This window comes from Mixophyes fleayi, chromosome 3 (assembly GCF_038048845.1).
Source record: "Mixophyes fleayi isolate aMixFle1 chromosome 3, aMixFle1.hap1, whole genome shotgun sequence".
Lineage (NCBI taxonomy): Eukaryota > Metazoa > Chordata > Amphibia > Anura > Limnodynastidae > Mixophyes > Mixophyes fleayi.
In genome coordinates, this window is record NC_134404.1 from 266,011,587 (window position 1) to 266,031,050 (window position 19,464).

At 38.0% G+C, this 19,464-nt stretch overlaps 1 long non-coding RNA gene across 1 annotated transcript; it reads right to left on the minus strand.

Annotated features, from left to right (window-relative positions):
- Positions 1–1,256: 1,256 nt before the first annotated feature.
- LOC142142955 (uncharacterized) lies at positions 1,257–5,593 on the minus strand. Its single transcript, XR_012689421.1, has 5 exons — positions 5,537–5,593; positions 3,972–4,025; positions 3,209–3,238; positions 1,832–1,856; positions 1,257–1,278 (listed from the first exon to the last, which is right to left on the minus strand). It is a non-coding gene; the product is annotated as an uncharacterized LOC142142955 (long non-coding RNA).
- Positions 5,594–19,464: the final 13,871 nt, after the last annotated feature.

Consider the following 19,464-nt stretch of genomic DNA (forward strand, 5'->3'; position numbering starts at 1 on the left):
AGGGGACAGAGTGATGAAGAAGAGGGGGGGAAGGCACAAGTCGTGGGCCCTATTGATTTGATGCCGGGCCTGGTTGTAATTTTCTAAATGTACCCATTTTTTTTGAAAATAGGCCCCCCAAAATTCCAGGATCCAGATAAGCCACACTATGGTTCTAGCTGTCCTTCGTGAGTTGACCACTTCCTCTCTAGTGTCTGGTCTCGCCTCTATGATGGCTGGCCACACCCCCTCTGGTGGGCCCCTAGCGTTGCAGTCCCCCGGTGGGCCCTTCATGCCCTAGTCCAACACTGTGTATGCATATACCATAAGATGGAAACTAAAACCTAAAATATTAAATGACAAGCATTAAATAATGTAAAAGTGTATATGTGTGTATATATATATATATATATATATATATATATATATATATATATACACATATATATATATATATATATACATACATACATACATACATTGTCATTTACAAAATATTTCTACTTTTGTAAAATGCTGCTTTCTTATTATGCCTCTAGTCTGAATAGATTATTGAATGCTGGCTTGTGTTTGCACAGAAGACTCTAGACTTTACTCAAGGATTAGAAAAAGTAAAATAAGCATTATCTGTATCAAGCAATCTTTGTGAAGTACTTGTAGTTATAGAAATACCCCAAACTGAGTTTGTTTTGAATAATGTATGTTACATGTTACTATCTTTTCTGATTAAAATGGAAATCACAGTAAGGGCAGTTTTAAGACCCTTCCCCCCCCCCAGTTATTTCTTGCATGCTTCATGTATAGCCTAGTGAGGGTGAATTCACAGACCAATAGGAAGCCACAAGAGCTTGTGCTTTCTTATTGGTTTGCATGCTTTGCAGCCATAGTTTTGTTGCAGGTATATCAACCCCTTTTTTATATGGCTCCAAATGGGAAGTGGTCCCTCATTTCCTATATTTCAGCTCCGAATCAGGAAGCAGAATACAAAGCTGAAATAGCAGCTCAATAATCCAAAAGGTACTAAAAACAAGAATAACTACTTCTTAAAAGCAAATATAGCACTTCTCCTACTGCTAGACCAGGCCAAAGATCCCAGATAAAGCATATTTTCCAATCTGATAATCAGAATGCAACAGTGGCAATTCCAGTTAAAATCATATTTAAATGTTTTAGCACCTCCAATGATAGATGGATGAGTCAACATTAATTTGCACAATTGTTGGTAATATCCCCTATGATTCTTTTAAACTGACAACTGTATGTAAACATATACTCACAAGTAATGCTTGCAGTTGGAAGCTGTGGGTTGAAAGAGATGGTATTAACAGGTAGTAACATTAATTTATATCATTAAAGGCTCATTTACATATGAGGGGAATGACATATTGGCAATGAAGTGAACTATTCATATGTTAAAATGACTGATCCCTATGCCTCATTGCGTGAATGTTCTCTAAGTCACTAAACATGTCATCTCCATTAGGTCATACTACTGCAATTATTGATGAGGAAAGACACTGATCATTTAGTACAGTACTGCACACCTGACTTATATTAGTAGTTGATTGCAGCATAAAATAGTAAAAGATAATGCTGTACAAAGAACCAATAATGCAATATTTTTTATATTATCATTTATCCTACAAATCATTTTGTCATTGGGTTAGTTACAGTGACATAACTACTGTGGTGGCAGGCTACAGCTGTTTGCAGATGTGGGTAGAAGAAGACAAGGGGGCAGGCAAGGGGGGATGGGATTCCTTCCGACACTGGGACCATGACCCAAAAGGTAAACTGTTATTCAATAAGTAACTATTCTAACATATTCACTAACAAGCCATTGTGCACTTACCACTCCTAGTCCGTATAAGTTCGATCTGTTAAAGTAAAAATGTGGATTAATACAAATAAAATATACATCAAACAGAACTATATAATGCATATCTATCCCTGATTGATAACAAAAGCTGTTGTGAGAGAAAAAGAATCCAGGGACACAGCACGAGATTAGGAACATTCCAGATTTTCTTTACCTATTTATATATTATGTGTATACATACTCGTTAAGTACTACCTACAGTATATGCAGCTAACATTATATGTATGTAAGCTCTAACAAAGCCTACAAATTACTTACAATTGCATGAAACAGAAGATAATGATGGTCCTTCCAAAATGAGCTTACAACCTCTAGAGGTCTGGGGAGCACTTGGTACATAAGGTAGCAGAATAACAATTGTATTTGCAGGTAGGGAAGCTGTGTGTAGCCACAATAATAAAGCAGACATTAGCGACTGGCATTTATGTGAAGTTACCAGTGGAATGAGGAGAGACAGTGCCAGGTGGAAACATGACAAATGAACTAGTCATTGTAGAAATCTTAAAACAGCAGCTGGCAACCATAAATGTACTTAATCATTTATCTTAAATGAACCTCCTTCTGATTCTGGTTCTAGAGAAGGCTGTCATGACAATACAAATTGCTGCTAAACAGCATATTTAATAAATAATGACCCTTTAAATAGTGTCTCCATATCTGCTTCAATATCATTATAGAGCTTTATAGACATTAAGAAAATGCTCTGGCATATTGAAGAGCTTTCTTTCCTCCTTAGTTATGAAAATGTCTTGTGTGATATTACTATAACCATTATTAGCGCTTACTGATATTATGACTTGTAACACCCTCTGCTATTTATGTTTTTCAGTATACAATATTTTCAATAAAAGACAATCAATGAAAATGTTGTTCTCATACTATATACATAGAGATGTCCTGCTTCTAAAACAGAAACCCAGGTTCCAGGAGCTATACTCATTTCCATATGACGTGTAGTGGGGACTACAACAGTAAAGCTAGTTATAGGGACCATGTCTGAAGAAGACAATTTGTGGGCATCTCTGGACACAATAGTGATTCTCTATCTGAGTGAAAGTACAATGCAAGTTGTGGAGGACTACCAGGGGAATACTTATATTTAATCTATTTGGGGTTTCACTTGATTGTGTAAGGATATCGACTTACAAGACGGGAACTCCTGAACATTGATAAGCAGCAAACACACAAGACAGACAGATAGATTTTATGTTATAGATAAATAACTTAAATAAATTAGAATGTGTGTGCGTATATATATATATATATATATATAACATACATATATGTCTGTGCTTTATGTTTAATTGACTATTAAATGAACATAGCAATCCATTGAAAATTAAAATCTACCTCAGCGAGGACATAGTTACAATCCTTTTCCTGTGAAAGAAGAAAGAATGTTATGCTGGAGAGAAACTGTACCATTTCCTCTGGATATAATAATTATAATAATAATATTAATAATAATAATAATAATAATAATAATAATGGTATTAGTAATAAAATTTTACTAGACTCTGTAGAGAAATAGGATCTTAATGCAATTTGAACTTAATGCAATTTCCTGACTACTGGACAAGAGCCTAATACATTTTAGTATACACTATAAAGAATAAGAACTAAATGAGGTATATTTATCAATGGACAAAAAGCCCAGTGGCCAGTGAAAACAGGTGCTTTTACCATCTATAGGGTTTTACCGATACATCAGACAAGTCTATTTAACAAGGTATTTGAACCGCCACAATACCTGTTCTGTTATTGCCATTTCAGGATGATCTAAGTTTCATTGTAGGGCAAACTTACCTCCAGAGGGGTTATATGCCGTTGATAATAATACTATTGCTGGCAGTAAGTCCTTTAATAAATTATCATTTCCATTCACAGGACTTATCGATAGCAATAGGGTTTGTGCCCTTTTATAAGTATGCCCTTTAATTTACTGAATGAACCATAATTATGGAATATCCATTGAGCAGATTTTCTATACAGACAGGTGCTCTTACTTTAAAAAGATTTTATCACTTCCATTTCCAGAGACTATTGTATTTAGCGACTAGCATCTCTACACACTCTGTAACTACATTTGTAAAGAGGCTCACTGGACACTTACAATCTGATTGGCTCTCTTGAGAAGGCCCATGATTTTTGGAGGCTTCAGATATTCCTGTAAAATATGGTAACATGAAAATATGAATGCCTATAATGCAAGTATAATTTCAGTTTAATAAATACATGCTTTTACTTTATTTTTGTGGTTTTACACAAAAGCTGCATTATTGTAACTTTTATTTTTCCTTGCACAATAAAGGTTTAAAGTTAATTTTTCTTTACTCTTTATCTGCACAGTTATAACTGATGACTAGCTGATTTTCCAACCTCATCCTGGACTAAGGGGGGTATTCAATTGTTTCTTTTAACGCGCTAAAACAAAAAAAAACGAGCGCTCGAAAAAAACTTCATATTATACGGTAGTTTTGCGCGCGTAAACAGTTAATACAGTACTTACTCGCTGCCAGCGGGCTGAATTTCAGCTCGCTGCTCAGGGAGCTGCGAGATTAAATTTAGCGAGTAATTACCGTATTAACGGTAATATTTTTAGAGCGCTCGTTTTTTTTTTGTTTTAGCGCGTTAAAAGAAGCAATTGAATACCCCCCTAACACTAAATGAATGGCATAGTGTTTACTGTCCATAGGATTACTGACTATAGATAATGGGAGCCAAGCCCAGCTGAGCAAAAGCCCACTGGTTACCCTGTCAATTTTATGCAACGTTTTGGAACAGATCATTGAACATTGGATGTAATATGGTCTATTAAAATATGTGCCTTGTAGATGCAATATGGTGTTTCCTAAGATGAATAGTTTATTGAGCTTTATTTGTGTTGAACTAAAATCTCCAATTATATTAGCCTGTTTGTTATCAGCCAGTTCAGACAAAAGGAGGCTGTCTGTGCTGTAATTCAAGTGGATTACTGAGAAGAGGTATTTTGCCCGCCCCTCAAGGGGGTGTAACCAAAAATGAGTAATTTTTTTAATTACCGTAATTGCAGTATGTGAGCACAGACACATAAAAACGAAACCTACAGTGGCAAAATATTTAACAGTGCAGTAACCTAGAGCAACAAGTCGCTTACTATTATTAGACTATCTTTAAATAAACTGATGAAAGCTAAATGCTGAGTGGTTGTCAATGGTTACAGCACTGTCCAAGTGCAATAACCCTCCCTGAGTTTACTGACATATACCAGTCTGTATAGCTATTAATGGTATTAGAGTTCGTGGCATGCTCCTGCCTTTTTCAGTGTGTTGTTGCTGGCAAAAATGTAAAATAAAAAATATAGCTAGAAAGAAATGGCAAGGGATAAATGATTACAAGACTGATCATCTCTGAGCCCATAGGCAAGGTTTGACCTTTTTATGCTTTTTTTGTGCCCCCCAGGTCCTATGTGAGGTTCAATAGACCCTGTAAACTAAACCCAGTTCCCTATGATCCCATTTGAGCACTGACTGATGTTGCAAGTACAATTATTTGTGGACTTAGAGAGGGGAAGAACCGAAATGAAGATTCAGATGTAACCTATCTAGAAAGACTTATGTTTATCAGAAGACATACTGCATAGAGGCATAATACCCATTACTGTACTGTCCATTTGGGAAGATGAGGAATTCTACTTACAATTTCATCAAACCTCTTCAACATGAAATCTTTTATCACGTTTATTTCAGTATTCTGTAAATAACATATAAAAATTTACAACAATATAAACATTTCAAACTAAAAGTTTAAATAATATAATTTTGACTAAGTTTTTATTTATTTTCTCTCTTTAATTTGCTTCTTATGTTTACATCAGCTCCTCCACTATAACGACTATTCTATCAAATGTGCCTGTATTTATATGTGTATCTAGGATGTAATGGCTAAGAAAAATTAAACTAAGCAGAAGAAGAACCTTTATGTAGAACTCAAGTTCTATCCATCTATCCATCTATCTATATATCTATCTATCTATCTATCTGGTACACAGGTGAGCAGGCAAAGCGTGGATCAGATGCAAGCCAAGGTCTGGTATACAGGTGAGCAGATAAAGCCGTAGTCAGATGCAAACCAAGGACTCGTACACCGGTAAATAGGCAAACCCAAGGTCAGATGCAAGCCAAAGTCTGGCACACAGGTAAGCAGAGAAGTCAGTGGACAAATGCAAAACATACATTGATCTGGAAGATTTATTAATCTGACTACTTGCAAAACCACATTGCTGAATCCTTATTGCCGCAAAGATGTTGCAACAGATACTAATCCAAGCACACTAGGTACTCTTATTACCATATCCCCCTAAACTTGTCCATGTGGATCCTCATGCTTAGGATGTTCATATAAATTGCAACCTGAGAGGTGCACCCATACAAATAATTACATATATGAAAAGGAAAGCAAATGAAGTGCATAGATTGGGGCACTCTGGGATGTTGATTGTAAAATATTTGTAAATTATTTTTAATTCTTTATTGAAAATATATTAAAATACTTTTTATGATCACTAGAAGCTAGCAAAATATACTAAAAACATAATGAAAATGGTGATGTGATTGAGACATATAGTGAAATAATGTGATTTAAGAATTGCAGTGTGACTTGCAATAATCCTGTAGCCCTATATGATTAAATGTATAGAAACACATTTTCGGGTATCAGCTAATATCATCACTATATTAGTGTTGCTATAGAAAAATGATGCTATCACTGGATCAGTTAAAATTAATAACTTCCTTATGTTGTTAATTACTCATTGATATATATATCTATAATATAAATGTCTAGTGGCGTGTGTTAGTCTGGCTGTGTGTGTGTGGAAAATATAAAACCAAGCTGCAGCGCCACCTGCTGGGCGGAGTTATATACTGACCTACTAAATTCTTAGTGTGTGTGGAAAAAAAAATTCAGAAAGGGCTGAAATTTGGTATACTAAGAATTTTTTTAATTTGTTAATTTCATTTGTTAATTGTTAAAAGTGTTTATAAAGATTTTTTTTTTAAAAATATATATTTCTTGAAGGAGAAGTGACAGTTGGGAGTGGTTGGTGGTTGCCGGGGCTTACAGTGGGGAGTGGTTGGTGGTTGAGGCCTGGGCTATGGCCCAAATGCATGACAAGAACCTTTTTAACACCTTAAGTAGCTTGATTTGACTAGAATGCATGAGTATCATGCACGGGTTAACTTGTATATATATATATATATATATATATATATATATATATATATAAAGGGGGGAATTAAATTTGCCGCGTTGCCGGTAAAGGCGGCCTGCGCATTATTACCCTTATTATGGTAATAATGCGCTTTATTACCATTATTCCGGTACTTTCAATGGCAGAAAAATATTTAACAGTGCAGTAACCTAAAGCAACAAGTCGCTTACTATTATTAGACTACCTTTAAATAGACTGTTGAAAAGTAAATGCCGAGTGGTTGCCATGGGTTACAGCATTGTCCAAGTGCAATAAACCTCCCTGAGTTTACTGATATATACACCAGAATGTATAGCTATTAATAGTATTAGAGTTTGTGGCATGCTCCTGCCTGTTTCACTGTATTGTTGCTGGCATTAAATGCTTTTAATAGATTATACAAACATATTTTAACTTTATTTATGAACTTTCAGTTTATATTTCACTCCATGCAAAAATGGATGCATGTTTTAGCTTATTTTACTTGTGTGTTGTGGAAAAAGAGGTTTTAAAAATGTGGCAAAAAGGTAAAATAAAAAAATATAGCTAGAGATAAATGGCTAGTGACAATTTATTACAAGACTGATCATCTCTGAGCCCATAGGCAAGGTTTGTCCCTTTTACACTTTCTTTTGTGCCCCCCAGGTCCTATGTGAGGTTCAATAGACCCTGTAAACTAAACCCAGTTCCCTATGATCCCATCTGAGCACTGACTGATGGTACAAGTACAATTATTTGTGGACTTAGAGAGGGGAAGAACAGAAATGAAGATTCAGATGTAGCCTATCTAGAAAGACTTATGTTTATCAGAAGACATACTGCATAGAGGCATAATACCCATTACTGTACTGTCCAACTTGGGAAGATGAGGAACTCTACTTACAATTTCATCAAGCATCTCCAATATGATATCGTTTATAACGTTTATTTCAGTATTCTGTAAAACACATATAAAAATTTACAACAATATAAACATTTCAAACTAAAGGTTTAAATAATATAATTTTGACTAAACTTTTATTTATTTTGTCTTTAATTTGTTTCTTAAGTTTACATCAGCTCCTCCACTATATGGACTATTCTATCAAATGTGCCTGTATTTATATGTGTATATAGAATATAATGGCTAAGAAAAATTAAACTAAGCAGAAGAAGAACCTTTATGTAGAACACAAATTCCATCCATCCATCCATCCATCTATCTATCTATCTATCTATCTATCTGTTACACAGGTGAGCAGAAAAAGCGTGGGTCAGATGCAAGCCAAGGTCTGGTACACAAATAAGCAGACAAAGCAGTGCTCAGATACATGTCAAGGTCTAGTACATGGCAGAAAAAGCCATGGTTAGATGCAAGTCAAGATCTGGTACACAGGTGAGCAGATAAAGCCGTAGTCAGATGCAAACCAAGGACTCTTACACAGGTAAGTAGACAAACCCAAGGTCAGATGCAAGCAAAGGTCTAGCACACAGGTAATCAGACAAAGTAGTGAACAGAAGCAAGCCAAGGTCTGGTACACAGGTAAGCAGAAAAAGATATGGACAGATGAAAGCAAAGATCTGGTACAAAGGTAAGCAGAGAAGCAGTGGTCAGATGCAAGCCAAAGTCTGGCACACAGGTAAGCAGAGAAGACAGTGGTCAAATGCAAAACAGACATTGATCTGGAAGATTTAATAATTTGGCTACTTGCAAAACCACATTGCTGAATACTTATAGCTGCAGAGATGTTGCAACAGATACTAATTCAAGCGCACTAGGTACTCTTATTACCATATCCCCTTAAACTTGTCCATGTGGATCCTCATGCTTAGGATGTTCATATAAATTGAAACCTGAGAGGTGCACCCATACACAGAATTGCATATATGACAAGGAAAGCAAATGAAGTGCATAGATTGGGGCACTCTGTGATGTTGATTGTAAAATATTTTTAAATTGTTTTTATTCTTTATTGAATACATATTAAAATACTTATGATCACTAGAAGCTAGCAAAATATACTAAAAACATAATGAAAATTGTGATGTGATTGAGGCATACAGTGAAATAATGTGGTTTAAGAAATGCAGTGTGACTTGCAATAACCCTATAGCCCTATATGATTAAATGTATAGAAACACATATTTGGGTATCAGCTAATATCATCACAATGTAGTGTTACTATAGAAAAATGATGCTATCACTGGATCAGTCAAAATTAATAACTTCCCTATTTTGTTAGTTACTCATTGAGATATATATATATATATATATATATATATATATATACATATAAATATATATATATATATATATATATATATATATATATATATATATATATATATATATATATATATATAGGGGGGAATTCAATTGGCCGCGTTACGGGTAAAAGTATCGCGGCCTGCAAATTATTACTGTTATTACGGTAGTTTCAATGCCGGCAAAATATTTAACAGTGCAGTAACCTAAAGCAACAAGTCGCTTACTATTATTAAGAATTGTCCAAGTGCAATAACCTTCCCTGAGTTTACTGATATATACCAGTCTGTATAGCTATTAATGGTATTAGAGTTCGTGGCATGCTCCTGCCTTTTTCAGTGTGTTGTTGCTGGCATTAAATGCTTTTAATATATTATACAAACATATTGTAATTTTATTTATGAACTTTCACTTTATATTTCACTCCATGCAAAAACGCATGAATGTTTTAGCTCATTTTACTTGTGTATTGTGAAAAAAGATTTTTTAAATTTGTGGGAAAAATGGAAAATAAAAAAAATATAGCTAGAGAGAAATGGCTAGTGACAATTTATTACAAGACTGATCATCTCTGAGCCCATAGGCAAGGTTTGACCTTTTTACTCTTTTTTTTCTGCCACCCCCAGGTCCTATGTGAGGTTCAATAGACCCTGTAAACTAAACCCAGTTTCCTACGATCACATCTGAGCACTGACTGATGGTACAAGTACAATTATTTGTGGACTTAGAGAGGGGAAGAACAGAAATGAAGATTCAGATGTAGCCTATCTAGAAAGACTTATGTTCATCAGAAGCCATACTGCATAGAGGCATAATACCCATTACTGTACTGTCCAACTTGGGAAGATGAGGAACTCTACTTACAATTTCATCACACCTCTTCAACATGCGATCTGTTATCATGTTTATTTCAGTATTCTGTAAACAACATATAAACATTTACAACAATATAAACATTTCAAACTAAAAGTTTAAATAATATAATTTTGACTAAACTTTTATTTATTTTCTCTCTTCAATTTGCTTCTTATGTTTACATCAGCTCCTCCACTATAACGACTATTCTATCAAATGTGCCTGTGTTTATATGTGTGTATAGGATATAATGGCTAAGAAAAATTAAACTAAGCAGAACAAGGACCTTTATGTAGGACACAAGTTCCATCCATCCATTCATCCATCTTTCTATCATTCTGTATGTCTGTCTGTCTAATCTAATCTATCCATCTTTGGATCACATGAGGTGTAACACAAATTTCAAACACCTTAACACATGTCTCAATTTGTCTTCTTCACATCACACTACTATAACTGCACCAACATGATTACTTACCTGCATCTCAGCCATCGTCTCACCAACTGAAGCCAACATTCTATTACAGCTGCATCCAGGTGACTAGGTGATTATGAGGTCATAGTGATGCAGTGAAAGCTAACTGACAAAATGTCCATGGCAACCATTTAACTGCATGGTCATCTGCATGGTTTTAATCTGACCCATTTCAGGGCAAATATGGGAGAGGGTGAAAATAAAGGTCTTAGTGGATATTTTTGTAACTCTCACTCTATCTATAGAAATTAAGCTTCTAGTCAGTTTTAAGTTATTAATTTGCCAACCGCATTTCTGTCTCTTGACAGGAAAACTTACGTTCTATAGCAAAATCTGTAACTGTGAAGACAAATGAGTACTGCAACCGCTTGTTTTACATTTTCAAAAAGAATTCAGGCTGAAGCCCCATTTCAAGTATGAAGAGTAGTTCCAGTATGTTTTATTACCAGGCATAATGACATAATTGCATTCACTGTCCCATCCTGTCACACTTATGCTCTTTCAGTGGTGTTATAGCAATGAACAAGGACCCTGGTGACTGGAATAAGTCTGTATTCCAATGCTCCCAATAGTAGAACAACAACAGGTGATCAACATCCATGGTCAGTTCTGTAGCCAAGAGGTGTGGTACAGAGATTATACAGAGGCAGTAGCAGTGTAGGAGATCAGCTACATGTCAAGGTATGGTACACAGGTAAGCAGACATAGTGGAGGTCAGATGCATGTCAAGATCTGGTACACAGGTGAAGAAAAACAGAAAAGCGCTGGTTGAAATAAAATGAAATTAAAATTAACTTAAACTTTGCATTTATTGTTATACATTAATAAAATTATTCGGATAATGAAATAATGATAGCCAAACAATAAATTAATCACAATATAGGCAAGTGAAAAGCAGAAAAGATAATAATAAAAACTAAAATACTATGAGTGCCGGATGATAATTAGGATGTCTTTGGGTCATTCTTGTAAATGCAAATCATTGGACCTCCATTTGTCCAGAATCCTTTCAATATATGATGATATTGGATCTATAGATTTCCAGACTAGAAACGATGGTATACAACTCTATGGCAGAAATCGTTATCCAGGAATAATTCCATGTAAGGGTTAAGTCCAGAAACAGACTGAGGCTGATGTCTTTTCTGCTTATCACTTGCCTATATTGTGATTAATTTATTGTATGGCTATCATTATTTGATTATCCGAATAATTTAATTAATTTATACTAATAAATGCAAAGTTAACTTTAATTTCATTTTATCTTAACCAGCACTTTTCTGTTTTTCTTTATTTGAGCTCAAATTATCAGCAATTCAGTATTTTCTTATTGTTGCAGCTGCGGTTGATTAAGCACCTTAGAATATTTACCCGGTAGCGGCCATTGGTTGTTGTTTTTTTTTTTTGTGGTACACAGATGAGCAGACAAAGCAGGGGTCAGATGCAAGCCAAGGTCTGGTACACGGGTGCAAGACAAAACCGTGGTCAGATACATGCCAAGGTCTAGTACACGGCAGAAAAAGTCTGGTACACAGGTGAGCAGATAAAGCAGTAGTCAGATGCAAGCCCAGGACTGGTACACAGGTAAGTAGACAAAGTCAAGGTCAGATGTAAGCCAAGGTCTAACACACAGGTAATCAGACAAAGTAGTGGACTGATGCAAGCCAAGGTCTGGTACAAAGGTAAGCAGACAAGCAGTGGTCAAATGCAACCCAAGGTCTGGTATACAGGTAAGCAGAGAAGACAGTAGTCCAATGCAAAATAGTCATTCATCTGGAAGATTCAATAATCTGGCTACTTGCAAAACCACATTGCCGGATACTTATAGCCGCAGAGATGTTGCAATAGATACTAATTCAAGCGCACTAGGTACTCTTATTACCAGTGATGGCTGCATAGCTAGTGTGTATAGTTCTAAGTGTACAGTTACAAGTGTAAAAAAAAAAAAAAAAGCATAATTTAGAGTTATAAAGGACTTAATAGTTATCAGTTACATTTATACCAGGCTATGAGAAGTGACTAATCTCTGCTTTCTCTCTTTCATGAACAGGTAATTACTTCTACTTCATTTGCACCTGAGTCAGAACTGTATTAAGAAAGTACATTTTTATTTCTAATGGTAATTACTTCTACTTTTTTTGCACCAGTGTCAGAACTGTATTAAGAAAGGGCATTTTTATTTCTAATGGTAATTATTATTATTATTATTATCATTTATTTGTTAGGCGCCACAAGATTTTTCGCAGCGCCTTACACAGTACAAACAGTAGACTATAAAAGGTGAAACAGTACAGAACAAGAAACAGAAATACCAATACTTCAGAAACTCCAGGCAGGCTGCTGCAATAAGCATGGAGCAGAAGAACAGGTGAGGAGACAGGAGGAAAGAGGGCCCTGCTCATTCGAGCTTACATCCTAAGGGAGGGTTGACAGACCAGGCACAAGAGGATCCGGTTGAGGCAATGGGAGAGAGGGGAGAATGAGCGGAGGAAATAGGGGTTAAGTGGATGGGTGACTTTGGGTGGATGGGTGGACTTTATTTGCACCAGTGTCAGAACTGTATTAAGAAAATGCACTTTTATTTCTAATGGTATGCTGTCCTTTCACTGTTTGTTTGTTTAAATCTTTTATTTCTAGTGTTTGTTGGGAGAGTTTATTGAGATCCTGATTGAAGAACACTGATCACATTTGTTTGTTAACCATATATATTCATTGCAGAATGGCTGCATAGCTAGTGTGTATAGTTCTAAGTTTATAGTTACAAGTGTAAAAAAGAAGAAGAACATTCTGCCTATTACCACAGTAAGACAAGGACAATCGTCTGTATTCACCTGAAACTCCATATTCTACTCCTGGGGGTAAATGTATCATACCCCGGTTTTCTCAACTCGCGGGAGATCGGCTTCTTTGCAGCTTAAATTTAAAGCGGCGCTGCCTTGTAAAGGGAAATTTTCTACTCAGCTCATGAAAGTTTGTTTTATCTGTCAGTTTATTTTCCCTGCAAAATCCCCTCTGTTTTATCAGCCTGCTCTACTCCTTGCTCAGCCACCCGATACCCATGCTACAGCTATTTCAGTCTTCTATCTTATCATTGTACTTTCAATTCTACTCAAGGTGTTGTCTGCTATCACAAGTAGGAAGAAATGAAACTGAGTTTGTACCATGCTGCTCTCTCATGACTGCAATAACTCAGCTACTCCATCTACTCCATCACCTGTTCTTTATTACTCTCCATTCAAGGTTGAAACTGAAAAAACAAATTTTTTCCCATGGTCTCCAGAAATAAAAATTTACTATATCAAAATATACACAATATCAAAAATAAGTGCATTGGCAATTAAAGGAAATAGCGCAGAGCACTTATTTATATAATTAAATTTATACCATAAGTTACTTGTAAGTGATCCAGTCACAGTTACCTTCTAAGAACCTTTTTAAGTAATTTTAATGGAGTAGTGCAGTTGGTTCCAGTGTGTAACACAGGGAGTGCTACATTGAAAGTTTTATTAATTACTGTATATATTCACTTTTATGAAGAAGCGGTTTTGCCATCTTCATCACCTATTTTGAATTTGAGTTATGTAGCATCAGTGAAGTGTTTTATAATGGATAAAATTATTTAACATATTCTAACTGTAGGAAACTATAAACATTTGTATCATTTGCAAAACAAGTAATTCATGAATGATCTCCTAAAATACATAGTGTTGATTCCCCTCTTATGCAAATCCCCTTTTCTGGTTAACCTTGTACAACACTTACAAACCATTAAATAAAGACACGGACACCGACTTAAGTTTGGAATAAAAAAGGTCCTTTTATTTTTATTACTATTATTTTTTATTATTTTTAAATTATTTTATTTATTTTATTTTTATTTTATTTATTTTAATTCTATCAAAACTATCAAAAGTTTCTATCAACAATTTGGACCTTTTTCTTTATATAGGTGGCGAAGAGTTGGGCAGCCGACTAAAACCAATATAAACCAATAAGGTGGAAGATTGTCTTCTTTTAACCAACCCAGGTTAAAACCTTATCTATTGGCCGGTACTATAAACTATAAATTAACTCAATACCCTCTGGACTCAAACTGGTTAAGCCCTTTCAAGGCAAAACCTGATACTCCTTACTAGAGCATCAACGAGTCTGATAACGACGAGGGAACCAAGGCTACATCGCCAACACTTAAGTACCGTATGTTTAACAACCATCTGACTGCCATGCTCTTCCACCACAGCCGTGTGGACCGCGCGGCCCGCCACCTAAAGAAAAAACTAACCCCCTCAACTCTGAAAAAATACTCTCTATAAACAAAACCGTTCCTTCTGCTGACAAATGAACCCCATCCGCTCTAAAAAGATGTCTCTTGTCAACCGTTAACCCGGGATGACTTATAATTAACCCCTGCATGCTTTTCACATTCTGCTTTGCGTATCCGTTTATCTTTTTAACCACCCTTATCAATGTGGCCGGGGGAATAGATGATCTCCAGGACAAACAAAGTATTATGTTAGACCAACAAACCTTCATTGAAGGCCATTGGGCATGTATTTGCGCAAAATCCTCACGAATGTTAATGATTAGATCAAGGTTTTTGCCTCTACCCACGTCATTACCCCCAGATGAATCACCACTATATCGGGGGTCCCATGATCTTCTATTTTCTTACCTAACGTGGGAATCAACGCCGCCCATACCATGCCCCTTTTACCCAACCAACAGATGTCAACTGGGTGCGTGAAACCGGACCACCTATCCGCTATTCTGTGTTTCACTGCCCAAAAGATAAACGAATGACCCACGACCCATATTCGTGTCCTCTTCACCGCAGAACCTAGAACAAAATAAATAGTCTCATCAAATCATACCCATATCTGAGAACCATAATTACCACCAACAAAACGAACCGTATTCTAATCTGCTATCAACTTGCTGAAATAGCCCCTCCATACTAGAGGGGCCACCCCAGCTCAATTGGAGTACTTGCAATGTAAACACCTCCTTCATTGGCTTCACATTTATACCCTCTATAAGGGCCCACTGTTCAAAATTTTATTTATTTTTATTTTTATTTTATTTTATTTCTCAAAAACTATTTTATTTTAATTCTTAAACAACCTGGAAATAGGAAAATTGGTAACCCACATGAAGGTAAAAATCCCTTATAACCCTGGGAGGCACACACACTAATCAGGCCTTGTCAAGGAAACAAGAGGAGAAAATCCCTTCACGCCCCCGTTCAACACAGCGAGCAGCATAGCATGATAGAGGAGAAAAGATAAGATGAAAGCGATAGAGAATACTGAAAGACATGAGGAGATGCAAGACTGTGTATAAGAGCCCTCTTCAAAGGCTCATTTGTCAGGCTGGATGTATTTCTTATAGGTCTGTGACCTCCATCTCCCTAGCGCTTGAATCTCAGTGACAGATGCCCCTCTAACTGCAGTGGCAGTGGCCGCCCCTATCCTGAAGGAATGCGTACCATAGTCTACTGGGTTTAGGCCTATCTCCCCTAGGGCCTGTTTTAACAAGGCGTTAAACTGAAATTTCGTTAATGGGGTATTATCCATACGAATTAACCACAAACCCTCCCCTGGGGGCCGGAGACTAGCAAATTTATTGGCCAGCATGACCGGGCATATAGATGTTCTTTGCTGCTCCGTAATTGCTAACCAATGGCCTCTGCCTAACTGATCTGTTTTTGACTTAACTATCTTACAGCGAATCACATTAGGTTGTAAAGTCACATTTCTAAACAGCAAAGCTCCCCCTATGTCGTTCTTAGATCTGGCCACTAGCTCACTAACCCTAAAAGCACAGTGAAACGCTACTGAGAAAGCCAAACCAAAAAGCAAAGCATCGTAATCATCCATGGCTAAATTATGCAAGACCTCAATCAACCTAGCTAAAATTTGGCCGTCAATAGGCCGGCGAGGGTCATTCTTTATTGGCTGCATTCTGGACCAACCCTTCAAAGCCTTAGCTATAATAAATGACTTTGTGGGATCCTGTGTACCATTTAGCTTAGCCATGATTGAAATACCGGCTAACAGGGACCCCATTCTAGCTTTAGAAACCCCCTCGTTATAATGCTTCCACATGAAGCCCGTAATAGAGGGAATCTGACCTGAAGTGCTGCTGTTGCAAGCCGCCTGGTAACTCAACCAACGTTCCCATGCCCCTTGATAACACTTTCTAGTTGCCGGAGCCAAGGACGCCTCCGCTAGCCACCTTATCCCTATTGGATCATCTGCCAAACACAAGGGGGACACTGTAAGCCAGTTAAATGGGCATGTGGGGCCAGAGATATAAAACGTTGCCATTCTAAAAGAGAAAGAGCGTCCGCTATCTGGTTATCCATGCCAGGAACGTGTCGTGCACGAAAACCAATGTCAAACTCTAGACATCTCAACACCAAGACTCGCAACAAGTTGATTGCCGGGCGTGATGAGGTGCTCTGATTGTTGATAGCCTGGACCACACCTAGGTTGTCACACAAAAAAACCATGCTCCTACTGTGCAACTGGTCAGACCACAACTCGAAAGCCACGACTATGGGGAACAACTCTAACAAGTTCCGAACCAAACCCTCAGACTTCCATGACTGCGGACAAGGCGCGGCGCACCACTCCCCCTGAAAAAACGCACCGAAACCTTTTGAGCCTGATGCGTCTGTATGTAAGTCCAAAGATGTACTGGATACTGAGGGAGCTGGCCATACCCGTATACCGTTAAAAACCGTTAGAAACCGACTCCATATACACAAATCCTCCCTAATTTCCGCGGATAGTCGAACCTGGGAATGGGGACCACGAAAACATGCCGTCGCCAGTTGTAATTTCCTGCAGAATACCCGACCCATAGGTATAACTCGGCAAGCAAAATGAAACGAGTCTAACAGAGATTGAACTTTCCGCAAAGAGCAAGACGGTGACGCCATAACTTCCTCAATAAGGGACTGTAACTTAACAATTTTATCAGCTGGTAAATGACAACAACCTTCCATTGTGTCAATCTCTATGCCTAAAAATGCTAAGCATGTGGCCGGGCCCTCTGTTTTATCTGCAGCTACCGGTACACCCATCACCCGAAATAGCGCTTGCGCTGCATACAGTGTGTCCTTACAGCAAAGGGAACCAGCTGGGCCTATAAACAGGAAGTCATCCAGATAATGTGCTATGCCGTGGTGCCCCGTCCCCGCCCCCACACACCAGTGAAGGAAGAAACTGATAGGCTCAAAGTATGCGCATGAAACTGAACAACCCATTGGCAGGCATCGATCTACATAGTACTCATTCTGTATTTTAAACCCCATAAATTTAAAGGACTCGGGGTGAAGAGGGAGAAGACGGAATGCAGATTCAATGTCTAATTTAGCCATCAGCGCTCCCTTGCCAAATTCTCTCACTATGGTCAATGCATCGTCAAAGAACTGGTACGCTACTGAGCTAATACTAGGGTCAATCGCATCATTAACTGACTTGCCTGCTGGATGAGATAAATGCTGAATCAACCTAAATTTCCCTGGGGTCTTTTTGGGTACTATTCCAACCGGGGAAATAACTAAATCTGGAATGGGTGAGGAAGAAAAGGGGCCCACCATGCGCCCCAGGCCTATCTCCTTTTCAACTTTTTCCACCAGAACGTCAGGATGCACGTAAGCGGAAACAAAGGTTCCTGGCGGTGGTCCCCGTCTCCCCACTTTCAATGGGGAGGCGAAAACCGAGGCGAAAACCCTCTCTAAGGAAAGAGGCCTGGGCCGCATCAGGGTAAGGAGCCAGCCATCTGCAAAGGATTGGGAATATAATAGGAGAATCCGCTTTAGACAGCACCCCCCGCCCCTCCCCATCCCCTACCGACGCCAACGGCGCTCCTAGGGCAATCTTTGAGGGGATGGCTTCCTCTACAATTGGAGCACGCGTGCCTGTATCGACATGCCTCCCCTCTACCGCATGAAGAATTATTAAAGGCAAAGCATCGGTTTCTTGAAGACTGGGTAGCACTTCGTCTCCCCCCGTATGGAAAGTTAACTGTGGAGGGCCGTACCCCATGTGCACCGCTCCCATTTGCGCTCTATTCAACCTCATCCAGATTTCGACATCCTTATAGGCCAGGGGCATATAGCGTTGCCCATGTACTTTCTCACGAAAAAGCTTATCATATAACCGCCAGGTCCCTGGACGTTCACAACTATGCATTTCGTTAATCAAATGAAGATATTTCCAGATGTCTATAATTGCTTCCGGGTCTCGTTTCCAGGTAACAAGCCGAAAAAACGCAATACCCGGTTAACCAGTTAGAAAAAATTCTGTACGTATCTTCACCAACTCCCCCTCTTGCACGCGCAGCTGCTAACTCTCTTTCTGTATCCGTTGTTAGCTCGTAGATATCCACATAGTAAGCCCGCTTTATCTTATCCCTTACGCTGCGCCTAATTCCTATCGTCAACGCGGTGTTCTCACATTTAACTAGCGGGCCTCCTGACGGAGTGGGAGAAGCGGTTTCCAACCGATCCATATGTTTCCTCTTATTACCCCCGAAATGATTGTTAAGTATTTTAATTAGCTTGCGCTGACCTTGTCTAGGGGAAGATGAAGCAGACTCATCACTGGTCGTTGAAATGGTTGGACTAGACATGTGTGAATTGCATACGGTAGAACACTCATACTCACCGGCCGCTCCCTGTGTCTCCTGTCGAACTGCTGCAGCTCCTCCCTCATCCTCCGACCCAATCCGCTGGGCCCTCTGTTCCATTGTTCCACGCCCCGACTCTTCTCCATGTTGCTGAAGAAGCGCTG